At 38.0% G+C, this 16,281-nt stretch overlaps 1 pseudogene across 1 annotated transcript; it reads left to right on the top strand.

The window, feature by feature from the left end:
• Positions 1–15,352: 15,352 nt before the first annotated feature.
• LOC112622615 lies at positions 15,353–15,871 on the top strand (annotated as a pseudogene). The gene has a single exon (XR_003119011.1). The product of XR_003119011.1 is annotated as a 40S ribosomal protein S10 pseudogene (transcript).
• The last annotated feature ends 410 nt before the right edge of the window (positions 15,872–16,281 follow it).

Raw genomic sequence — 16,281 nt, 5'->3', positions numbered from 1 at the left:
GAACAGTTGAAATTGTTGAATATCCAAGTCATTTGACGAATACGAATGGTGAAGGTGATGTATAAGCATAATAGGCATTCAGTGAACCCAGACTCTGCATCAATGCCCTACCACCCACAACCACCCATTTTCCTCCTCAAATTATTGGTTTGGACTCTTCTCTAGACTCTGAACACAACCCTGTAACTGAGTTGTGGATAATCAAATTTACCCTCAGAGCAACCAGTGCTTTGACAACCTATAACAATGTGAGATCTAAAGAGTTTCAAATTTCCCTATATTCATTATTTGTCCATTAGCAATGAAACATGCTGACCACCTAACTTCAGTTTTGGGGGCTTCTTTGGTCAATAATACAAAGGCATTTATTCTCATACAAATCATGAGAAACATGATTCTGAATTCCTTCCCTAACTTATGGTACTTCTTCCTGAAATGATCCCCTTCTCCTGTATGTTGTGCAATGATTTTTCCTGGACATCTAGGAGATAACGGGATGCTTTGGTAGAGATGTTTATTACCAGGCATTAGTACACTTACTATACTCAGTTTTACCTCCAAGTCCTTAGTTATGAATGTCATACGGAGAAAATCCTAAAATGACTAGATATAATTTAAATGTGTTAGGTCGACGGTGTTTAAAGGAATGAATGAGTGTAAGAGGGAAAATAGGGCACTGATGTTTTCATGAGGGCAATGCTTATTGGGCAACAGTTTATCAGTTGGCAAAGGGAGGTACTTGTTCAATACTGGTGCTTTATTCTAGCCAAGAGGGAAGGAAAGACTAAAAGATCAAGGACACAAATGAAAAACAAACATAGAAAGCTGCAAAGTTAAGAACACTGAGAGGAGGAAGCCACAAGGGAACTGGATTATATTTCAGAGTTAAAAAAAAAAAAACACTCCAAACCTACAATCTGTCTTGTAAATTAATTCCACACTTAATTTTTGAAATTCTTTCTTATTTTTCCAGACTTGAGCCAATATGAGGGGGATGAAATGTTATAGGGAAGTGGCAGCCAGGCATATAGTGGTAAACTAGTTTACTTTTACAATTCCCTTTCATATGTAGATTTAGCACTGCCTTTTCCTTTGTCATTGCTTACAAAGATCTAAGCTTCCTTCCTAAGGCATCATCTTTTATTAATCAGCTTATGCACAACAGAGTCCAAGAGACTGGAACTGGGTTCAGACAGATGTTGATAAATGTCTTAAGTTTCTTATAAACTAAATCAAGGCCAGACATGTTTTATTAATCAGTTAACCTTCATACACACTTTGTCCTCTGTATATTGTCTCACACTTTATATGCCATCCTGTTTACACTGCTTATCCTGAGTCAACTCAAGACAGTTAGCCTTTATTTAGAAAGACATGTTTCTATATATATTCAGTGGCCAACACAAACAGTCATTTACAGTTGCGTATTTAGCAAAACAACATTAGGTGTTAGACAGTGAAGAAAAGGACCATCATGTGCTTGCAAACTATGTTTATTTTATCTACTAACCAGGATAAGAATATAAAACTGGTCAAATGCCTGCTGGTAGAAATATTTACGAACTTATCCTTCAATATCCTTATACCTCCACTCAGAAAGCCAAGAACCTACTGAACAAACACATTGCTTGGTTCCATCTTTTACTTCCTTTTAAAAAATTCTTACCTGGAGCCCAAAACAGCAAATGTAAATTGCTGCAACAGTAGGTCCTCTTCCAGATGGTAGCTACAGTGATTATATTAGTTCAAAGCATATTATAAGAATAAATAAATAATCAAGGCAAGAATCATATAATTCATGCCGTGGAGTAAACTATGTAGAGTAACAAATAATCTTCAGGTATAAGCTATGGTGTTAGCACAATGTCAATGATGAATTCTTCCATCAAAATCTAGGGTAAACCTTAGCTAGAAGCAAATTGCCTGCCTGCCCTAATTTGTATCTTTGCACTCTTCGACTGTTCCACTTTTGCATCTTCCATATGTGTTGTCCACATGGGTATCCTACTCTGGTCCACTCTGTGTCCCATCTTGTCACAGAACTGTTTTCGATTGTACAGAAGGTCTCTCCGCTGCAATTGCTTCATGGTTTAGAGATAGGCCTCTACCACAAACACACAGGGTTTTGGTCTGTATGGTTTTACTATTTTTATTTTGGTACCCAGTTCCTACAGCTGACTACAGATGATGGAGGAAGAGCAGGCATTGAGTGCTCCCTGTCACTCTCTCCCCGAGCCTGTGAAATGATCTTTCTTTCATCTGTACAATGCTGGGAAGAGTTTTCTGTACCTCTTTGATTTTAGTTGGAACAAGAACACATCTTGAATTAAGAAGTGCCTGAAACATTCTGTCTCATTACTCCAATGCCCATTTCTCTTTAGCTGTTTCCCCTGTTTTCTTGGTACAAAAATACCCATTACAAAGGAACTCTCTGCCCCAGGTGAACACCGGGCACATCAGTCAGGGATCAGTAATTTGCTTAAGTGCATGCCCAAGGTTTGTCAACTTACAGGAGAGAAGCCTCCAAAGTGAACGATAAAGTGGTTCTCACAGCACAATATTTCCTGAGTAAGCAAACTGATACAAAGATTAGAAACTAAAAAAAAAAACCAAAAAAAACAAAAAAAATCATTTTTTGTATTAATAATATGTCAATAAGTAGTAATGATTTATAGAATGCTATATAGAGTATTTGGCATTTTGCTTGCTACTAGATTTTGGATCCAAGACTGTAGGTAAGAAAAAATATTTTTGGCAACTAATGTCTTAGAATTTTAGAAAATATGCATTGGTAATATGACTTTAAAATCATAGACTGCTTTGATCTAATGCATGCTGTATGTTAACATAAGATAAAATATTTCTTGCATTTTATAACACTAACTTTTTGTGAGCATTAATTTTTAAAAAATAGGCAGAACTTACATACAATAAAATATACAGTTGGAAGACAGTACATTTATTTATTTCCAGTTAGAAGACAACTAAAAAACTGTATCCACTTGTGTAACCACCACCCAAAACAAGATATAAAACTTTCTCATCACCCCGTAAAATTTCCCAATGGCCTCTTCCACTCAATTTTTACCTCACCTGAAGCAACCACTTTCTGATTACTACCACTATAGGTAAGTTTTGCCCAGTTCCGGACTTCATATTAGTTAAACTATATAGTATATACTATCTTCTTTCTCTAAATACAATATGTGACATTCACCCATGCTGTAGTTGGTAAGCCCCTTGATTTTTGTTTTCAAAAATATCATGAGTCTTGTGCTGGATCACAGCATACTGAGAAATTGGAAAGTGTAAAATAATAAGTTTTTTATATAGTTAAAAATTACCTCGAAGATCCTTCGACCCTAACCCTCAGCCTAGTTTGAGTCTCCTGGGTGATGCCAATACTACCTGGGACCCTGGCCTTTCTGGGAAAACCTCCAACACAGGGAACCAAACATTACATGAGTCATCAAAAGCACCACAAGTTCACACTTAAAAAACATTTAGAAACGTTATTTAAGTTTCCCTGTGATGAGAGATTATCCTTCATAGTTTTAATGTGTATGGGGGGCTATTGTGAAAACAGGAAGGAATTTCCTCAAACAAATATTTGGCTCAAGTTTTAGTTTCATTTCTGAGTCAGAACATCTACAATTCTAAAAGAGGGACCCTGTTTCAAATTGCTTGACTCCTGTGAATTATTTGCAAATCCTAATCATATTTCTTCAAGGATGGATTTCTATATTTGATGTAAGAAAGACTATCTAGAAATTCATCAATTTTACATGTGTTCTAGCTCCTTTCTTACTTTATAAAGTTGTAGAAATTTACTCCAAAACTGAACAATGTTTGAGCCACTTGTCATGTTGTCCTTCACTGTCCATGTGATCAATAAGATATATTATGCTTTGTTTCCCTGAGTAGGGCAGGAATTAGGATTATTGACAGTACCAATAGATCACAGTCAGCTTTCTCCTTTCCTCTATATAGGGTAATTCCTTAAAGAGATAACTCTCATTAAACCTTTTATTCCAACCTTCCTATTGTTTATGGTAATATTTCCATTCGACTAGCCAAAAAGTAAACAACTACAACACAAGTGATAATGACAGTGATAAATTAATAATTGACACTTGTCAGCCAAGGATTATCTAAACACTATTTTGAATACATTTAAAAACTTTGGAAAATATCTGAAAAACAAAAGACTTTAAAAAAAGGTTATATATTTCTAAATAAATATTGGGATGTAGGGCAGTAAATCAAGAAAATTATAACATGTGTTTCTTTTTTTTATTAGTATACTTTATGTTCCAGGGTACATGTGCACAACGTGCAGGTTTCTTACATATGCATGCATGTGCCATGTCGGTGTACTGCACCCATTAACTCCTCATTTACATTAGGTATATCTCCTAATGTTATCCCTCCTCCCTACCCACCTCAACAATAGGCTCTGGTGTGTGATGTTCCCCTTCCTGTGTCCAAGTGTTCTAATTGTTCAATTCCCACCTATGAGTGAGAACATGCTGTGCTCGGTTTTCTGTTTTTGCAATAGTTTGCTGAGAATGATGGTTTCCAGCTGCATCCATGTCCCTACAAAGGACACAAACTCATCCTTTTTTATGGCTGCAGAGTATTCCATGGTGTGTATGTGCCACATTTTCTTAATCCAGTCTGTCATTGATGGATATTTGGGTTGGTTCCAAGTCATTGTTATTGTGAATAGTGCCACAACAAACATACGTGTGCATGTGTCTTTATAGCAGCATGATTTATAATCCTTTGGGTATATACCCAGTAATGGAATGGCTGGGTCAAATGGTATTTCTAGTTCTAGATCCTTGAGGAATCTCCACACTGTCTTCCAAAATGGTTGAACTAGTTTGCAGTCCCACCAACAGTGTAAAAGTGTTCCTATTTCTCCACATCCTCTCCAGCACCTGTTGTTTCCTGACTTTTTAATGATTGCCATTCTAACTGGTGTGAGATGGTATCTCATTGTGGTTTTGATTTGCATTTCTCTGATGGCCAGTGATGACGAGCATTTTTTCATGGGTCTGTTGGCTGCATAAATGTCTTCTTTTGAGAAGTGTCTGTTCATTTCCTTTGCCCACTTTTTGATGTTTTTTTTTTTTTTTCTTGTAAATGTATTTGAGTTCTTTGTAGGTTCTGAATATTAGCCCTTTGTCAGATGAGTAGATTACAAAAATTTTCTCCCATTCTGTAGGTTGCCTGTTCACTCTGATGGTAGTTTCTTTTGCTGTGCAGAAGCTCTTTAGTTTAATTAGATCCCATTTGTCAATTTTGGCTTTTGTTGCCATTGCTTTTGGTGTTTTAGACATGAAGTCCTTGCCCATGCCTATGTCCTGAATGGTATTGCCTATTTTCTTCTAGGGTTTTTATGGTATTAGGTCTAACATTTAAGTCTCTAATCCATCTTGAATTAATTTTTGTATAAGGTGTAAGGAAGGGATCCAGTTTCAGCTTTCTACTTATGGCTAGCCAGTTTTCCCAGCACCATTTATTAAATAAGGAATCCTTTCCCCATTTCTTGTTTTTGTCTGGTTTGTCAAAGATCAGATGGTTGTAGATGTGTGGTATTATTTCTGAGGGCTCTATTCTGTTCCGTTGGTCTATATCTCTGTTTTGGTACCAGTACCATGCTGTTTTGGTTACTGTAGCCTTGTAGTATAGTTTGAAGTCAGGTAGCATGATGCCTTCAGCTTTGTTCTTTTGGCTTAGGATTGACTTGGCAATGCGGGCTCTTTTTTGGTTGCCTATGAACTTTAAAGTAGTTTTTTCCAATTCTGTGGAGAAAGTCAATGGTAGCTTAATGGGGATGGCATCAAATCTATAAATTACCTTGGACAGTATGGCCATTTTCACGATATTGATTCTTCCTATCTATGAGCATGGAATATTCTTCCGTTTGTTTGTGTCCTCTTTTATTTCATTGAGTAGTGGTTTGTAGTTCTCCTTGAAGAGGTCCTTCACATCCCTTGTAAGTTGGATTCCTAGGTAATTTATTCTCTTTGAAGCAATTGTGAATGGGAGTTCACTCATGATTTGGCTCTTTGTCTGTTATTGGTGTATAAGAATGCTTGTGATTTTTGCACATTGATTTTGTATCCTGAGACTTTGCTGAAGTTGCTTATCACCTTAAGGAGATTTTGGGCTGAGACAATGGGGTTTTCTAAATATACAATCATGTCATCTGCAAACAGGGACAATTTGACTTCTTCTTTTCCTAATTGAATACCCTTTATTTCTTTCTCTTGCCTGATTGCCCTGGCCAGAACTTCCAACACTATGCAGAATAGGAGTGGTGAGAGAGGGCATCACTGTTTTGTGCCAGTTTTCAAGGGAATGCTTCCAGTTTTTGCCCAGTTAGTATGATATTGTCTGTGGGTTTGTCATAAATAGCTCTTATTATTTGGAGATACGTTCCATCAATATCGAATTCATTGAGAGTTTTTAGCATGAAGGGCTGTTGAATTTTGTCAAAGGTCTTTTCTGCATCTATTGAGATAATCATGTGGTTTTTGTCTTTGCTCTATTTATATGCTGGATTACGTTTATTGATTTGTGTATGTTGAACCAGCCTTGCAACCCACGGGGGAAGCCCACTTGATCATGGTGGATAAGCTTTTTGATGCGCTGCTGGGTTCGGTTTGCCAGTATTTTATTGAGGATTTTTGCATCGATGTTCATCAGGGATATTGGTCTAAAATTCTCTTTTTTTGTTGTGTCTCTGCCAGGCTTTGGTATCAGGATGATGTTTGCCTCATAAAATGAGTTAGGGAGGATTCCCTCTTTTTCTACTGATTGGAATAGTTTCAGAAGGAATGGTAGCAGCTCCTCCTTGTACCTCTGGTAGAATTCAGCTGTGAATCCTTCTGGTCCTGGAATTTTTTTGGTTGGTAGGCTATTGATTATTGCCTCAATTTCAGAGCCTGTTATTGGTCTATTCAGGGATTGAACTTCTCTTGGTTTAGTCTTGGGAGAGTGTATGTGTCCAGGAATGTATCAATTTCTTCTAGGTTTTCTAGTTTGTTTGTGTAGAGGTGTTTATAGTATTCTCTGATGGTAGTTTATATTTCTGTGGGGTCGGTGATACATATCATCATGTGTTTCTTAAGAAGGAGGGCTTCTGCTTCCTCCTTTTCCCTTTCTTCCTGTTTCCTCTTATTGCTTTTTCTCCAAGTATTTCTTCTTTATGGACCCTTCTAGGCTTTAGTTTGTTACTCACAATGTAAGTTACATGTCTGTTTGTTCTCTGCCTCATCTCAACAACCTGACATATAATAGATGCTGAATAAAATTTTTGCCTAAGCATATATAGTTGATGACTGGCAGACACAGGAGGAAACTTGGTTTCTGTCTAGATCTCTATTCCTTATAACCACATCAATTGTATTTGTCTGGTAAGTCTGTTGCCTCCTCTTCAGCACAGCCACCACTGATTAATTCTAGACTCTCACCTGGGTTTATGCAATTTGTTTCCAAATTTGTCTCCACCAGTTGCCTCCTAACAGTGCATCCTCCATAAGGTCCCAAGAAGACTTCTGTAAAACTCAAATTTGATCATGTCACCTTCCTGCCTACACCATATGATAGTCCCCCTGATGTAAGATGAAAGACAGAAATCCTTCCCATAACCTACAAGCACCTACAAAATCTAACTCTTTTCCGCCTCTCTACCCTCATATTCCTTCTTTTCTCTCACTGCTCAATGCAGCAACTCAGAACTACTAATATATATGAGAGCCGATTCTTTGAATGTACGTTTCCTGCTTTGTCATTGTGGTTGCTGTTTTTTGTGGGTTTTTTTTGTTTTTTTTTTACTGAAAGCTCATCAGCTGTCTACAGATGGCTGATTACTATTCCATTATCCAAGACTTCCAGGACCACCCATTCCCCTCCCTAAGCACCTGGGCCCTCCTCTGATATCCCCCAAACCAGTGATATCATCTGCATCTCCATGAACTATATTAGCACTTGCCTCTCAGTCTTTCACTCCCCTTGCCCCAAATTTTCCTCTTATCAAAAGCACTCTGTGTGGTTGATCTAATCAACTTAGCTTCCAAATTCATGAACCTCTTCCTCTTCATTTCAGCAGTACATTTCCAAGATGCTTTGTTGCATCTTATCTTTGCCTGAACCTCATGCAACTCTGCAATCATAAACTTTATTATGTATCCAACTGTATTTACAACTCTCCCCACTTTGACTTTCTCACTCCCTTCCTCTCATTACACTTGCCCTTTTAACTCATGACCTCTAAACTTTGGCTGCAACTTTTCTAACAGTCTTCCCATCCCCTGGGCTCATGTTCTTCCACCAAAAAATAGTTTATGTTCCCTGAATACACTCCCTCAGAGTCCATTCACCATTAACCTGCAGGTAAGGTTAGGCCCCTATTGCTTCACTAACTCTGTGGAGCAAATACCACCAAATCTCTCTCAATTAGCAGGTCCAATGGGCTCTTGTCAATCCTTATGTTTTTCATTTTTCTGAGGCATTCACCTTTACTGACTTCTCTCTCTCTCGGTTTATTTATCACTGTTCTCTGGTTCTTGCTGGTATTGTCCTCCCAGCCTTCTTCAAGCATTTGTATTCCTAGGGGACTGTCCTCAGCTCTCTTTTCTCCTTGGCCATCTCATCACCTCCATGGCTTCAACTATTAGTCACATATTGATGATCCCAAAATGTTTGCCTTTAGTTCAGATTTCTCTCCTAAGCCCAGATTTGTATGTACCAGTGCATCCTGTACTTCATCACAAGAAACTCCCAACAAATCGAAAGATGAGCCTATTGTCATTTTCTTAAAATTGTATCTTCTTCCTGCATTTCTGTTGTTATAGTTATGAACTGAATTGCCCTCCACCCAACAACTCATGCCAGAAATGCAAGAATCTTCACAAACATCCCCATTTTCTTATGCCCTGCATTGAATTAGGAATCAAGTTCTTTCTCTTCTACATTATTAACATCTCATGTTGCCCCTTTCCCACTCTCATCACTGTGTTGTTCCAACCCACCAACCTTTGCAACAGTGCCTGCAAACTGATTTCTGTGCCCCGAAGGCTCATACCCTTCCAGCCCTTTTTCCTAAACACAAATCCAATCTCATCTGTCTCCTCCATCTCTAGTCTCTACAGCTGCGGCTCCTACCTTGGTTACATGTTAGAATACCTAGGGAGATATTTTTGAAATACCATTACTCCATATCCAGGTTGAATTGGTTAGACTGGGAGTAGTATATTTGTTGTTGTTGTTTTCTTAAATCCCTAGGGATTCTATTGTAAGGCCAAAGATAAGAACAAATTCTACAAAATAAAATCAAAAGGCCTTATTTAGACTTGCAAGGTTTACTTACTGCCTCATTTTCATCTTTTCTGGCTCCATTCACTCTACGGGCAGCTGTATAAAATGACGTAGTTCCCTTCCCCATTGCCCTTGCTAACACTGTTTCTTCTCTCTAAAGCTCCTTTGCATCACTTGTCTGTCTAAAAATACATATTCACCTATCAAGGCTCTGATCATGTCACCTGTAATGGGCTGAATTGTGTCCCAAAATTCATACGTTGAAGCCCTAATCCTAGGACCTGAGAATGTAATTATATTTGGGGATAGTGTCATTAAAGAGAAAATTAGGTCAGACACGGTGGCTCATGCCTGTAATCTTAGCCCTTTGGGAGGCAAAAGTGGGCAGATTGAGCTCAGGAGTTCAAGGCCAGCCTTGGCAACATGGGGAAACCCCATGTCTACTAAAAATACAAAAACAAACAAACAAACAAATACTGGACGTGGTGTTGTGTGCCTATAGTCTCAGCTACTTGGAAGGCTGAGGCTTGAGAATCACTTGAACCTGGGAGGTGAATGCTGCGTTGAGCCAAGATCGCACCACTGCACTCCAGCCTGGGCTACAGAAAGTGACTCAGCCTCAAAAATAAAATAAAATTAAATTAAATTAAAAAAATAAAAAAGAGAGAGAGAAAATTAATTAAAGCAAAATGAGATCCTATGGGTGTGCCCTAATCCAATATGACTGGTATGCTTTATTAGAAGAGGAGCTTAGGACACACACATGAGCATGCAGAGGAACAACCATGTGAGGACACAGCAAGAAGGCAGCCAGTTACAAGCCAAGGAGAGAGGTCTCAGAAGGAACCAAACCTACCAACACCTTGATCTTGGACTTCTGCTTCCAGAACTGTGAGAAAATACATTTATGTTTTTTAAACCACCTAGTCTATGGTACTTTGTTATGGCAGCCCTAGCATATTAATATATCACCTGTACACAATCTTTTCTGAAACTACTTCTTCCCTCCAGGAAGTGTTGGCTCCTTCTTTGTTCTACACCCTTGCAGGCTTATAGATTGGCAGGCATAGCTCTTTACTGTTCCTATTTGGCTATTGTTTTCAGAAGGCCAGGACTCTAAGACTCAGGAAAATAGATGTCTCCTCTCAGTTGCCTTTGTCCTAATAGGTGCTACAGTCAATAACTGCTTGTAAAAGTGAACTAGATTTGTGAGATGACTCAAAGGGAGAAGTGTTCCTCTATCTGCCTCATTTCTTATTTGGTGTCTAGAACAAAGTGAACTTCTCAGGTGTGCCAAGCCTACATGTGCCACTCAGCCGCTCCACAAGCTGCTTCCTCTGCCAGCACTGCTTCTTTTGTCTTCTTTCTCTAGAAGGCTGACTCCTCAGTTTCCCTTAGACTCATCCCAGCAGTTCCGCCCCTGGAAAGCCTGCACTAATTATCACAGATTGGGTGAAGGTTCCCAAGGATCTCCCACAGCATGTCTTGTTTACCCCAATTAAAACATACTCCATTAATTGTAAATGTCTGTTCACTAGACTGGGTACCTTTAGATTGTGGATTTTTGAGGGAACATAGTGTATCGTTTTTTGTTCTTATCTTTAGGTTGTCAAAGCCTATCACAATTCCAGCATGCCATAGGCACTCAATGAAAATTCTTAAGAAACCCTGGCTCTCCCTTAAGGTAACATGGTATAAGAGTTAGAATTAGATAGAATTAACCATTTAATGATCTGGAAACTAAAACTAGTGCCTCCCTTATAGTATGTATTAGACAGGCTAGGCTATGTAGCTTGTAACAAAAAGGCTTGAGTCCATCCTAGGTCATCTGAGTTCTGCTTTACATGGGGAGTCAAGCTGAATGTGATGGTTAATACTGAATGTCAACTTGATTGAATTGAAGGATACAAAGTATTAATCCTGGGTGTGTTTGTGAGGGTGTTGCCAGAGGAGATTAACATTGCAGTTAGTGGGCTCGGGAAGGCTGACCCACCCTTAATCTGGTGGGCACCATCTAATCAGCTTCCCGGGAATATAAAGCAGAGAGAAAAACATGAAAAGTCGAGACTGGTCTAGCCTCCCAGCCTACATCTTTCTCTTGTGCTGGATGCTTCCTGTCTTCAAATATCGGATTCCAAGTTCTTCAGTTTTGAGGCTTGGACTGGCTGTCCTTGTTCCTCAAGCTTTCAGACAGCCTATTATGAGAACTTGCAATCATGTAGTTAATACTTAATAAACCCCACTGTACATGTATATATCTATCCTATTAGTTCTGTCCCTCTAGGGAACCCTGACTAATACACTGCAGGAGCAGCCTCCATCTGAAACATGGGCAGTCATTGTGACAGAGGCAAAAAAGAACATGGCAAACTTCAGCCTGACTCTTAAAATTTCTGCTCAGAAGAGACATGATAGTTCCACTCAGATTCCACTGGTGCATGTTCAAAGGCCACACCTGGGCTTAATAATGAGGAATCTAAAGTCTTACCGGAGAGAGAGAGGCACAAAATGCAGGTAAATAGAGTAAAACCTATGACTCAAAGATTGCTGGCTCTTAGTACGAACTAATTTTTAGGTCAGTTTATGTTATTTTTTTAAAGTATATTTATATCTTCCTCTTCTAGCCAACATAGAGTAACAGGGGTCAGATTTACCTTTCTTGCTGAAACAATTAAAAAATCAGACAAAATGTATTAAACAACACTTTTCAAGATATTGGACATAAAGCAAGGAAGGTGAATGATTCATTTGGGACAGGAAACAAGTAAGGTAAGCCTCATGTTTGCCCTGGCTTTCAGGCTTGAGGGAGTTTCCAGCTTGTGATGCAAAAAGAGGGAATATAAGCAGAACCCAGCAAACTCCCTGAGTTGGGAAAATTGATATGAGAATTTGGAGAGACAGAGGGCTACAGTTCACAGTGCAGAGTAATGGAGGGCAGAGAAAACTGGCAAGAGCCTCAGAGGGCTGCCTTTGAGTATTCAGCAGAGTGCTGATCAGCAGGTGCATGCAAGGAAACTGACCAAGGCCAGGTAAAAAGAACCACCCAAAAGGATTAGGGGGAACAGTGGCTGGAGCTCATTTAGGACCATTGCCCATTCCCACCTGTAGAATGGAAAACCTCTATGTGGCATTGAGTACAGGACTCAGAAAATTCTTGTCTCCGGTGCAAAATAATTATATCCAGAATAAATCCTGCTGTCGCCCCACGTAAGAAATCTTAAAAGCAAAATCTGAGGGAATCAAACCGTTTCCAAGTCACTTGACTACCTTCCATAACAAAGCTTAAAAATATTTACAGGAATTTAAAAATATCCGGCACCCAAAAAGATAAAATTCACAATGTCTGGCACCCAATAAAAAATTTTAGGTGTGAAAAGAAACATTAAAATATGACTGTATTACAAGAAAGATCTCAAAGTGACAACCTTAGTTTCTGTCCATAAAAACTAGAAAAAGCAAGAAAAAATTAACCTCAAAGTAAGCAGAAGAAATAAGATAATGAAGATCAGAGTGTAAGCCAATGAAATAAAGAGCAGATTAGAGAAAATCATTGAAACCTGCTTTTCTTAAGAAGATTAATATAGATAATAAACCTCTATGCAGACCTATTCGATCAGGATAAAAAAGGGAGACAGGGCACAAATTACCAATATTCAGAATGAAAGAGTTGTCAATACTACAGATTCTATGATATTAAAAGATTATGAAGGCATATTATGGATAACTTTATGCTAATAAATTTGACAACTTATATGAAGTCGTCAAATCCCTTGAGGAACAAAAAATATCAAAGCTTACATAAGAAGAAATAAACTTTCTAACTGCCTCTATATCTATTAAAGAAATTGACTTTGTAGTTAAAAGCCTTTTCACACACAAAAAAACCTCAGGCCCAGATTACTTTATTACTGAATTCTGCTAAATATTTACTTCTATACGTCCAACATTACCTTGTAGAACAAAGACATCACAAAAAATCTACAAATTAATATTCCTCATGAACACAAAGACAAAAAGTTGTTAACATTTTAGCATATAGAATCAAACAGTATAGAAAAAAGATAATAATTCCAGACCAACTGTGGTTTATCCCAGAAATGCAAAGTAGTTTTAACATTCAAAATCAGTCCATGTAATCCATAATGTTAACAAACTAAAAAAGAAAACCATATGATCCTTTAAACAGACACACAAAAATAGATAAAATCCAACATCCATTTGTTATTTAAAAATAAATTTGCTCTCATCAAACTAGAGATAGAAGGTAGCATTCTCAACTTAATAAAGGACCTTTATGAAAAACCTACAATGTGATACTTAATGCTTTCCCCTCCCAAGATCAGGAATAAAGCAAAGATGTCCACATCTAGTCAAAATTGTAGGGAAGATTCTAGTCAATTCAATAAGCCAATAAAAAGAAACAAAAGATGTCCAGATTGAAAAGGAAGTAGAAAATTATCTACTTGTAGATGACATAGGTTTGTCTGTAGAAATCCTAATAATATCTATAAAAACATCTACTAGAATTCACTACATTACAATATACAAACTCAAGATACAAATATCAACTGCATAGTAAGGAAATATTGAAAATTGGAATAATTAATATAATTCCACTTACAATACCATCAAAGATATGAACTATTTAGAAATAAATCTGACAAAATATATGCAAGACATGTACACTGAAAACTAGAAGACATAACTAAGGGAAATTAAAGAGAAACTATATAAATATAGATTTATACTGTGTTCATAGGAGAGAAGACTTGAAATTGTTAACATGTCAATTCTTGTCAAGTTGACCTATATATTCAATGCAATCCCAATCAAAATTCCAGCAGGGTTTATTTTTATTTTTGTTTTTATTTTTTAACTGACAACCTTATTCTAAAGTTAAGATAGAAATGTAAAGGACATAGAACAGCCAAAATAAAATGGAAACATATTTAAAAAGTTGGAGTACCAACACAATTTCTTGTATTTTTAGTAGAGACGGGTTTTCACCATGTTAGCCAAGATGGTCTTGATCTCCTGACCTTGTGATCTGCCTGCCTCGGTCTCCCAAAGTGCTGTGACTACTGCACTTTCATCAGAATGGCTAAATTAAGAAGACTGACCATGTTAAGTGCTGATAAGGATGTGGAGGAACTGGAATTCTCATACACTGCTGCTGAGAATGCAAAATGGCACAATTATATTGGAAAATAGTCAGTTTCCTAAAAAATTAAATATATACCTATCACAGGAGCCAGGTATTCTATTCCAGATATTTACCCAAGAGAAATGAAAGCAAAAGTTCATACAAAGACTTACAAACAAATGTTCACAATAACCTTATTTGTAATAGTCAAAAACTGGCGCAAACCTAATGCCCATCAACAGACAAATGGAGTTAATGGGTAAACAAACTGGCGGATCCATGCAATAAATTACTATTTATTAATAAAAAGAAATGAACTATTGATAAATACAACATAGATGAATTTCAAAATAATTATGCAAAACAAAAAAATCCAGACTAAAAAAAGAGTATATACAGTTTTGTTTCATTTATTTAAAATTCTAGAAAATGTGAACTAATATATAGTGACAGAAATCCAATCAGCAGTTGCTGATGGAGGGAAGATGGGTGGGAAGAAGGAAATGTACTGGAGCAAGAGATCACTACTGGGAATGATGGATATCTTCACCATCTTGACTGTGCTGACGGCTTTATTAGCATATACAAATGCTCAAACTTGTTAAATTGTACAGTTTATCATACATTGATTATACAGCAATAAAGTTCTTAAAAGTGGAATCAATGGAGCAATGGTTGATAAAAGTGTATTTATGCTTAATTACACACAGAATGAATAAGTTCTGGTTATCATAAATATAACTTTAGAATGCTAAAATCCCTTTTACCCACTTATTCAACTTCTTATTACCCATCAAAGAAAAACATGTGCACGTGTGAATGAGATCATTTTCCCCATACTTTTATTTACAGTTGTATATTTTAAAAAAATATGGCTTTCCAGCCCCGGCCCCGGACCCTGTAGCTGCCGCGATGTTGATGCCTAAGAAGAACCAGATTGCCATTTACGAACTCCTTTTTAAGGAGGGAGTCATGGTGGCCAAGAAGGATGTCCACATGCCTAAGCACCCGGAGCTGGCAGACAAGAATGTGCCCAACCTTCATGTCATGAAGGCCATGCAGTCTCTCAAGTCCCGGGGCTACGTGAAGGAACAGTTTGCCTGGAGACATTTCTACTGGTACCTTACCAATGAGGGTATCCAGTATCTCCGTGATTACCTTCATCTGCCCCCGGAGATTGTGCCTGCCACCCTACGCCGTAGCCGTCCAGAGACTGGCAGGCCTCGGCCTAAAGGTCTGGAGGGTGAGCGACCTGCGAGACTCACAAGAGGGGAAGCTGACAGAGGTACCTACAGACGGAGTGCTGTGCCACCTGGTGCCGACAAGAAAGCCGAGGCTGGGGCTGGGTCAGCAACCGAATTCCAGTATATATATATATATGGACCAGAGGATAAATGACCTTCAAGGTCATAGCTACTTTCTACTTGAACTAAGACTGGGACACTGCTTGTCCAGAGCCCATGTTCCAGGAGCCTTTGCACACATAGTTTTGCTATCTCATATCGTAATTCTGAATTGGAATGTTGAAGAAGCCAAGGATCTGAGTAATGTAATTTAAATAATTTCCCATTAAAGAAGTTGAAACATTTTTAAAAATCTGTGGCTGTTGCAAGTCCTGCAATATCCGGGGAACCGACTTCTACAGAACAGTTTGTTCCCTAATGCTGATGGATAAATGGGGCATCATTGCTCAACAGTTTGTTTACAAATGAATCTATAGAAGCATAAAATTGAGAACTGTTCTCGATCAGTTATTCTTTCATGTTTACTCAGTCAAGTATTAAATCTTCCAAAATCATGAATCTCCT

The sequence above is a fragment of the Theropithecus gelada genome, chromosome 4 (assembly GCF_003255815.1).
Source record: "Theropithecus gelada isolate Dixy chromosome 4, Tgel_1.0, whole genome shotgun sequence".
Taxonomy (NCBI): Eukaryota; Metazoa; Chordata; class Mammalia; order Primates; family Cercopithecidae; genus Theropithecus; species Theropithecus gelada.
Note: the sequence above shows the minus strand (reverse complement) of the source record. Positions and strands in the feature narration are given on the sequence as shown.